The following is a 10,662-nucleotide window of genomic DNA, read 5'->3' as shown; positions in this document are numbered from 1 at the left end:
ATATATATATATATATATAAATATATTTTCCAGCCTGTGAATATAATCTCAATGAGGGTATGAACTGTTTTTTGTAGCCCCAGAACTAAGGACAGTACACAGCTCAAAGCTGGTATTCCAGGAAAATTTGTTGATTAAATGAACAGAATCATCAATTGTTTTACAGTAGTCAGATGCAGAAAAATCCCACATGAAGATTAAATGAGTATATTAATGTACATGTAAATTGGAATATGCACAATTTGTGTACTTGGACATATAGATTCATAAACATCTTTGTGCATATGTGTGGGTCTCACATAATCCTAGTGTGCTTACTGAGAAGAATACCATAAAACATACCTTTCCTTCTCTGTTCTTAAATCTGGTGTTATTGCCAGAAATCCATTTTTGCCTCTGTCTAAAGCTTTATGCATCTATAATCGGATTTTTTTTCTTTTTGCTTACTTTTTTTAGAGGAGACTTTAGTGAGTTTGTTTCCTTAGTATTTTAGGTAATGCCTCCCTGAGTCATATATTAGCTGTGATAACTGTTTATCTGGCTGTCCCTCTTTCTCCTGGCATCTGTATGATTTCTTTTAATCACATTCCCATTATCCTCTAATTATGTAAAATTATGTTATATTAAACATAATTTCTACTGGTAGCCACAGGGTGGCATTCATGTTCTTTGCTATCATTTTAATGACTGATAGATTACAAGGTCACTTTGAGTAGATAAATAGCCTATAGATTCTTTCCAGTGAGGTTCACATTCTGATTTTTCATATTAACACTTGTAAATTGCAGAACTTATTATGCTTTTCCACCCGTACTTCATTTTGCTTCCAGCACCTTCAGTCCCTTCCTGCAGGAATCCAAGATGACTCTATCAGGTGGCCTTGTTTTAATATTCACCTCAGTCAAAGAGAATCTAATGAAAGCCAGAAGCTGACACTGTCTTGGTATTCATTTCAACTCAACCATCACGGGAAGATTTGCCAGCAGCCTTTAGCACAGGGCTCTGACTGAATGCTTGCTGGTAAACACTAAACTGAATAGCAAGTAGGATCACTTACCCCAACAGGTTTGCCAGTCTAGGTGTAATCTCCAGATGAGTACTTAAGGTACTAAAGCCATCTATTGAATATTTAAACACCACTTTGATTATCAGGAGAAAACACACACACACACACACACACACACACACACACGCACGCACAATGAAATGTTTACATGGGAAGTTCAGCTCTGAGGAAGCATTTGGATGGTATTTTAGAGACAGAGAGCTTATTGCTTTTACTCTGGAGCTGGGCATTTCATTCATTCATTTATTCATTCTTTCTTTTAGGTAACCTAATTATCATTCATTTCACTTATGGTGAATTCACACATCATTACATATTTTATTACATTAATTTATCAAATATTATTTGTCCATTTTAGAGATGAGGAAAGTGAGTTAACAGTTAACAAGGTTAACAATTAATTGAAAGCAACACTAAGAGTCAACTACAGAGGTGAAATAAACATTAAAGGCTTTTGACTAATTATTTTTTCTCTTTTCACATCCCCACAGTTGTTATGGGAGTGATATAAACACTTCTTGCCTCCAGGTACCCCATAGCTTGAAATATCACCATTTTCTCACTATCTCACGTGGAATTCTTCCCATTCACAATTGCTTCAAAGAGAATAAATTACCTAGGAATCCAACTTACAAGGGATGTGAAGGACCTCTTCAAGGAGAACTACAAACCATTGCTCAATGAAATAAAAGAGGACACAAACAAATGGAAGAATATTCCATGCTCATGGATAGGAAGAATCAATGTCATGAAAATGACCATACTACCCAAGGTAATTTGTAGATTCAATGCCATCCCCATTAAGCTACCAATGACTTTCTTCACAGAATTGGAAAAAAACTACTTTAAAGTTCATATGGAACCAAAAAAGAGCCCGCATTGCCAAGACAATCCTATGCCAAAAGAACAAAACTGGAGGCATCACACTACCTGACTTCAAACTATACTACAAGGCTCCAGTAACCAAAACACTAAGTCAAAAGAACAAAGCTGGAGGCATCACACTACCTGACTTCAAACTATACTACAAGGCTACAGTAACCAAAACAGCATGGTACTGGTACCAAAACAGAGATATAGACCAATGGAACAGAACAGAGTCCTCAGAAATAATACCACACATCTACAACCATTTGATCTTTGACAAATCTGACAAAAACAAGAAATGGGGAAAGGATTCCCTGTTTATTAAATGGTTCTAGGAAAACTGGCTAGGCAGATGTAGAAAGCTGAAACTGGATCCCTTCTTTACACCTTATATGAAAATTAATTCAAGATGGATTAGAGACTTAAATATTAGACCTAAAACGATAAAATCCCTAGAAGAAAACCTAGGCAATACCATTCAGAACATAGGCATGGGCCTATGTTCTAGACTTCATGTCTAAAACACCAAAAGCAATGGCAACAAAAGCTAAAATGGACAAATGGAATCTAATTAAACTAAAGAGCTTCTGCACAGCAAAAGAAACTACCATCAGAGTGAACAGGCAACCTACAGAATGGGAGAAAATTTTTGCAATCTACTCATCTGACATAGAATCCTTTAATAGGGGCTCTCCTGGCTTTTCCTCACTCCAACTTCTTCTCCATTCTCTTTCTGGAACCATCTTACTAAAATTCTGCTGTGATTTTTTTTTCTGACTCAGATAAGTAGAATATCATATAAAACTCAACTGTGTTTTTTACTCCTCGTTGACCCTTTAAAATTAATTTGCTGAAAATTTCTTTCTCCTCCTTTGAATAAACATCTTAGCAATCCCCTATGATTTATCTGGGTACTTACAGGTAATAGAAAGTCCTGTGGTTTCCTTAAGTCACAAATATAAACTCAATACAGAAACCAGGATATCTATCCCAGTATCTTAAGCAAGACTTTAATGGAAATGCTTCTCCCATTTCAGTTGCAGCTAAGCTTCCTGCCTTCAAGGAGCAGAGTGCAATCAGATTCACCTTTTTTTTTTTCTTCTTTTCTTGAGATGGAGTTTCACTCTTGTTGCACAAGTTTGAGTACAATAGCATGATCTTCGCTCACTGCAACCTCCACCTCCTGGATTCAAGTGGTTCTCCCTCATCAGCCTCCTTTGTAGCTGGAATTACAGGAGTGTGCCAACATGCCTAACTTTATTTTATTTTTTGTACTTTTAGTAGAAACAGGGTTTCACCATGTTTGCTAGGCTGGTGTCAAACTCCTGACCTCAGGTGATCCACCCGCCTTGGCCTCGCAAAGTGCTGGGATTTACAGGTGTGAACCACCTTGCCTGGCCTCAGATTCACCTTTCTTACTTGCTCACTTTTTCTCCTACTTGCTAAATGCTGTTACTGACTTTTTTGGGGTAGTGGATGAAAGAAGAGAAATAGTGGAACTAGAAGTTGTTACTTGACTGGTATAAGAAGATAGCTTTGCTTTCCTAAGCCTGAAAGATGCATAAAGTCAATTATCTAATGGCAGCCAACTCTCTAATGGCATTTGTGGGTTCTCTAGATGCTACTTGACTCGATCCTCTTCTTTAACTTGCTTCTCTAAATGCCCTTCAGTTTCTGTTTTTTGTTGTTTTTTTCTGTTTTGTTTTTTTTCAGCAGTCCACTCTAGACCCTTTGTTGAAATGCCATTGTCTCAGAAACAAATCTTTTGACCCAGAATCATTTAAAAAATGATCACAGGCTCAAATTTTCACCATAGTTCCATATCTGGCCCCCAGGATTCATGCATCTTTGACCATCATTGGGGGAATAGTAGTTACTCCCTTAAGAATTTTACTCTTCTCCCATGAGATGCTTTAGCTGGCCTCTCATCTTTGGACTCTTTCAGACTAAGCATCCTTCCTCTGTATTTTCTAGCTGCAAAGAATGTTTCTCAAATTCTGACTAGTCTCACAGATCGCATCTCTAGTTTTGAAATTAAGCCTCTCTCCTCAAAAATCAATTGCTTTGTTGCATTTTGTGCAACATGTTTTTTTCTTCCTTGTAGACCAGCTGGCTTCCTAGAATCTTCTTTGAAAAATCAGGTCCTTTGTTACCTCACTTTTGTATTTGATACCTATTGTTTGGTCTTCAAATTTTAATCCCAGTATATATGTGTATGTGTGTGTGTGTGTGTGTGTAATACACACACACACACACATATACATATATGTATATATATTTTAAGATTATTTAGATTCCCAAATATTGGAACTGGTACTTCAGCCTAGCCATCTCACTAAAAATGAAACACAAAGCAACTTGGAAATTCAAAACTCTGAAAAGTGACACAGCATATTGGAAAATAATCCAATATAAATTCTTAAAAGGGAAATGTAATAAACAAATCCACTGAGTTTATAATTTTGCTTAAGAGTGTATTAAACATAAATAAAGAAAATTAGTGGAATGCGATATAGACTGAATAAAATATCTATAAAGAAGTACAAAGACAAAAAAATGGAAAATTCAGCAGAGTGGGTAAGAGAAAGATGATGCAGTAGGGTCCAATACATGCTTGAGACAGAGGGAAGAAAGAATAATACAACCACATATATTTAAAGTGCTAAAGTCTAAAAATTCTCCAAAATTGATGAAAGACCTCAATCCATAGATTGAAAAAATTCAACAAAACTATAGCAAAATAAATTTTTAAAATACCTAGACGAATTACAGTGAAATTACAGAAAACAATAGAAGATATCACTTAAAAAATATCCAGAAGCGGGGCAAAATATTTCCTTCAAAAGAGCAATATTTTGACTGACAGCTCATCTCTCAAAAGCACTGCAGCTTTTGAAAATTAGAACAAAGCCATGAAGTAATATCTTTAAAATGGTGGAAGAAAATAAACCGGAAACCTAACATTTTAACCCTGTGACATATCCTTCAATAATAAAGGTGAACATGACAACTAAATGTACCGTTTGATCTGGGACTAATTCTGGATCAGAAGAAAAAGTGTTATAAAGGATACCATTATACCACTGCAAATATTTGAGTATGTACATGAGATACTTGCTACTCATAGTACCGTCTGGGGATATGCCTCACCTGTGAGCTTGTTAAACTATGAGTATAATCACAGGCACCATTCCAGACCTTGTGGATCATTTGCATATTTTACAAGATCCCCAAATGGTTTGTATGTAAATTATAGTTTGGACAGCACTATATTAATTATATTTTATTTATGATAATTGTCCTGAATTTGATAAGAAAACGTGACACATTGGAAAGTGTCTTTGCTCTCTTGAGATGTATGCTGATATATTTAAAGTTGAAGGATTATGATGTTTGCAACTGAATCTAAAATGGTTCATCAAAATGATGAATGGTGGGGGACAATAAGTAAAAATATATAGTAATAATTATAAGAAAACACATTGTTACCGTGAGAGACAGTGCAAATATGGCAAAATGTTTTTAATTGGTGAGTCTAGGTGAAAGGACAGCTGTTCATTGTGCTATTTTGCAATGTGGAAAAATAGCTTTGGAAAGGAGTTTGGAAAACATATTCATTAGGGTTGAAGATACATATAATGTATACCCCAACATTTGACTGCTAAATGTGTATCCAAGAAAAATATTTGTGCAAGTATACTAAGAGATACATGCAGGAATATTCCAAGCAGGTATTATTTGCAGTGATCCCAATCTGAAAACACTCAAAGTTCCATCAACAATGCAATGAATAAATTGTGACATACACAATGGAATATTATAGAATATTACAAAGCAATGAAAATAAATTATAATTACAGATAATAATATTCATGATTCTTATGCTAAAGCAATGCATACTGTATTTTATTTCACTGTGTAATTTTATTTCAGTTGGCAGAGGCATAATTAAATGCTGAAAGTATAAATAAAAGCTAGCAATTTATTACTGCCCACTGTCAAGATAGTGGTTACCTGTAGGAGAGAGGGAGATGGTTAGGATTGGGGAGGAGCATGTTTAAATTTTTTATATTGGGAAGAGTCTAACTTTTGAACTTGGGGGTGGTTCTATGGATGTTTGCTTTATATTAATTCATTGAGCTGAACATTTATGTTTTATGTACTTATGATATATGTGTTTTACTTCCAGACAAAAGAAAGGTTTAAAAGTAAGAAAAATATGATTACTCTGGTTGGTATGTGGAAAATGTACTTGAAGAGATAAGAAGAAAAATGGGGGGATAGGAGGAACTTGCCATATTCTGAGATAGATGGTGATGGTATGTACCAGTGAGGTAGCAGGAACAATAGAGAGAAGCGGATAGATTCCACATAGTTTGGAGATAGAGTCAATGAGACTTGTCAGACTGAACCTCTCACCTCCAAAAATCTGTAAAAGAATAATATCTTGGTTTTTGGATGGAGTAACTATGCAGATGATGGGGCCATTGACTGAGATGGAGAACAAGGAAGGGACAATTTTGAAGGGAGAAATCAATAGTGAGTTCTGGGGTGTAGAGAGAGAAGACAATGGGATCAAGACCAAACCTTAGGACATTCGGGTGAATATGGTATCATAAAAGCAAAGATAAAAGAGTGTTTCAAGAGGGAGGGATTAGTTGAGCAAGATGAAGATAGATAAATGGCTTTTGATTCTGGCAAGATGAAGATTATTAGAAATTGTATTACAATAAGAGCAGTTTCTGTGGAGAGGTAGGTGGGAATAGTAGCCTCCTTGAACTGGGTCAAAAAGACAGTGGAAATGAGGAAGTCAAGAAATCAAGGATTGAAAACTTTTTAAAGACATACTGCTGTGAAACTGAAAAGATAAATAGTGTTGTATGATAGCTAGAGTGGGATATAGGGTCAATTTTTTTAATAAAAAAGAAACAAGGACACATTTCCAGTTGATGAGAATAATCCAATGAAAGGAAAATTATGATGCAGAAGAAGGATGGAATACTTCTCAGGATGAAGGATGAAATCCTTGAGTAGAAGAGAGAATAGAATATAGGTGATAGTGAGCATTTATTACGTGGTAGTCATGGTTCAAAGAACTAGAGGTATACAGCATAAAAATTCATTTTCTGCCTTTAAGGACAGCACAGAGCAGTAGTAAGACAGGTTAGTAAACTAACAATTGTAATATAGTATGCTGTTAAAATATAGGAATGCTCGGAATTACTCTAGGATTATGGAACTCAGCCTCGGACATGGGATGGGGAACGTTTTCTCAAAGAACTCAAAGGATACATCTAATCTAACTAGGTGTAAGAGGCCTAAGTAAACGTTCTTTCACAAATTCACCACTACTAAACTTGTCAGAGCATCCCTTCCTCCAAACACGCACATCTGAACCTTCACCCACATCAAAGCATCTGTCATTTGTTTAACATGTCATGCTACATTATGCATGTGCTGTTGGTTTTCTGTGAAATGCTTTTTCCTGCCTTGTGAATGTCTACATATCTCAAAACTCAGCTTAAAGGCCAATTATTCTCCAGTTTGCTTTCTAACTCTACAAGCAGAAAAAAATTGCTTTTGTCCCTGGGCTCCTATGGCACTTTCAGAGCACCTTTATGGCATGGGAATTTGTGACTTTTTAGGGAGTATCATACCATGGTTAAGTAGGTGGATGATGGTGCCAGGCTGCCTAGGTTCAAATTGTAGCTGTGCCATTTACTAGCTGTGTCATGTTAGGAAAGTTCCTCAACCTCTCTGTGTCCCAGTTTTTTCCTTTCTAAAATGTAGATGATCAAACCAACCTACCGCAATGGAAGTGAGAGAGATATGAAAAGAGAAAGAAGGCACAGAAGATGTAGAAACAAGGGACACCCAAGGGGAAAATTCCAGACCCTTAGGGTTTGCTTGGAGGTCTGTCCTGCTTCCTTGACCAGCCTTGCTCAGTTTTCCTGGAGAAGAGATGAATATATGTGCTGGAGGGAAAATCGGTCCTTGTTTCTATCTTTGAAAACATAACTGTGTTGCCTATGAATTATGTGTGATTCTAGAAATGAAACCAATTTTATTTTTGACAAGGTCTTTTTTGTCTTCTGCATTCTCTCCCTTTATTTTTTTTAAGTGCACTGTCCATTTTGCCAATTTGTTCCCATAGAAACCACTGAAAATTTATAGCTTGTTTAAGTGGATCTGAGAAGAGGCACAGGTTGTTGTGGGTATTAAATTAGTTTACAATTCAAAGCACTTAGAGTGGTGTCCGGCAAGTGAAAATATGCTTGCTAAATCTTAGCTATTATTATGATAATTATATGTTTTCCACTCTGATGATAAAATATCTCTTATTTATTTTATTTATTCTTTGCATCCTGCCAGTCTTCTAACACGCACCAACTTGCTCTTAAATGACAGAAAGGAGCTCAATAGAGACATACAGAAGAAACAAATGAGTGGGTTTCCCTCCCCGCTACCCAACAGGTTTTTATAGCAAGGCTGTTTTCTTGGTGTCTCCTTTGGGCTTAGCTAGGTTTGGACATAAAGCACGCAGGACATAGTGTTACTTTAATAATTTTTATAGGTGCTTGCCCCTAAAGATTTTTTAAGTAGTAGAAATGTGAGGGGCAGTGCATTAAATCCTTAACACTTTAGTGCAACTGCTAACAAATCAAAGATTGTTAGAATAAAACTTGAAGCTAAAAAAGTTGAGTTTCCTTTTTGTTGCGGAATCCTTTCTCAGCATCCGTGACCAATGGTCAGTCATTTAGTCTCTGCCTCAACCCCAAAGTTGGTTATCAAGAAACCTCTCTGGGGAGAATTTGAACACTGGGTGCCAGAGAGGGAGTAAGAGACAAAGAGGAGACAGGGACAGAAAAGACGAAAAGAAGAGATACCCAGGACAAAAATTCTGGATTCCTGTGGGTTTGCCTGCCAGTCCTGCCCTGCTTGGCCAGCCGTAGCCAGCTTCCCCGGAGGAGTCATGTACGCACTGGAGGGAAAATTGGTCCCGATTTCTACCTTTTGAAATCTTAAGTGTAATGACAGTGACATCTCTGTGATTTTAGAAAGGAACCTGGTTTTATTTTTTCACAAGTTCCTTTTGGTCCTTTGCATTCTCTCTCTCCTTTTGTTTTAAGTGCACTGTCCATTTTGCCAATTTGTTTCCATGGACACCACTGACAATTTACAGGTTGTTTAAATGGATCTGAGAAGAGGGAGTAGTAATAAATAAAGCCCTGACATGGCTATAAATACCAAGAGTGCTCTGGACTTTCATCTTCCACCTCTCTACTTACCATTTAGCAAATCAACTCTTACAATAATAATATAAAAGAACACTGGACCTTTTTTTTTCTCTGTGAGTGGCAGGAGGGAGGTAAATACATATCAATCTTTATCCCTTTGGATTGAAAGTAGTGGCCAATCTAAGCAGAATAGGGCATTCTCAAAGGAATCTACAGATTATTAGTTGGTGTCTGGCCCACACACAGCTGTTAGCACTTATTCTTTCTCAGAGTAACTAGGGAAACTCTGGCTCCTAATTTGATTGCCAACAGCAGGGAATAAAGAGCTGGGGATTTTGTCATTCTCACTGATAGTGAAAAGGGGTGGATATAGCAGAAAAGAGATGGTTGCTAAGAGTGACAACTGACAGATGCCGAGAGTAGGAGGCTGAAACCCACAAGGGCAATCTCTGGCATTGCAGGGAGACCATCTCCATAGCATCCACAACAGAAGGGGCAAAGTAGAGGGTAGGGGCCTGGGCCACCAGGGATTAAGGCTGACTCAAAGGAAGAGGGTTGCCTTTATTGAGAGAAGTGCTGCTCAGATTTAAATTAAGAGGGAGAAAGCAAAGGAGGCTTGTGACTCATAACAAATTTTAAAAGGAAAGGGAAGCAGGGTGAGGGAACAAAAAGAAATGAATAAAGTAGACATAGACATAGAGAGACAGAAATTCAAAACTATGTTCAAGGGAAACAAAATCAGTATTTTCCAAAGGTACATCTTATAAGATTGACTCTACCAAAATCAGTGATTATCTGTCTGCCATTTTCCCATCATTCTGCTAGGCGCACTGGGGAAAAAATATAAAGGTCAAAATTTCTACCCTGAAAAATTTGCAATGGATGAAAGAAAGCTTGAAAAAACGTTTCTTCATCAAATACCTTAGGTCTTTTCTGTTTGTTAGATAAGACAGTGACAGCTCAAACGGAAGTTGATAGTTGTAATTTGGGTGAAGCCAGAAAGCCCTTGAGAATATAGTCACTCTTGTTGCTGTTGATCAGTGGTGTATCAGCATCAACCTAGAATGTCAAAATGGCCCCTGGACAAATACTTTGGAAAATAAGGAAGTTGAAGAAAATGTTTTACATTTCTGACATGGTAATGAGTTAAGCAGGTTAACTTTACAATCATGTTTGTTCCTAGTTTTGAGCCACATACTTGTTCTAAGGCTTAATTTGGATTTTACCTACTAACACCCAGGAGGTGGTAGAATTGGGGAACCAAGAAGAGGCTACCATGCTGAACAGCTTAGAACTCTACTCACAAGTTGGATATTCCAATTGGCTTATTGTAGAAGAGGGATGGAATCTAGGAAAATCTTGTCTGGCTCCTCTCTTGCACTCTCATACACACAGAGATTAGAATTTTTAAGCAGGATGGAGATGGTACTTTTACAATTTAGAATGCTGAAATACATGGGGTTTGATGGAGTATTTAAAGGATAGCAAAGT

This window comes from Rhinopithecus bieti, unplaced genomic scaffold, assembly GCF_001698545.2.
Source record: "Rhinopithecus bieti isolate Rb0 unplaced genomic scaffold, ASM169854v2 scaffold_14700, whole genome shotgun sequence".
Classification (NCBI taxonomy): domain Eukaryota; kingdom Metazoa; phylum Chordata; class Mammalia; order Primates; family Cercopithecidae; genus Rhinopithecus; species Rhinopithecus bieti.
Note: the sequence above shows the minus strand (reverse complement) of the source record.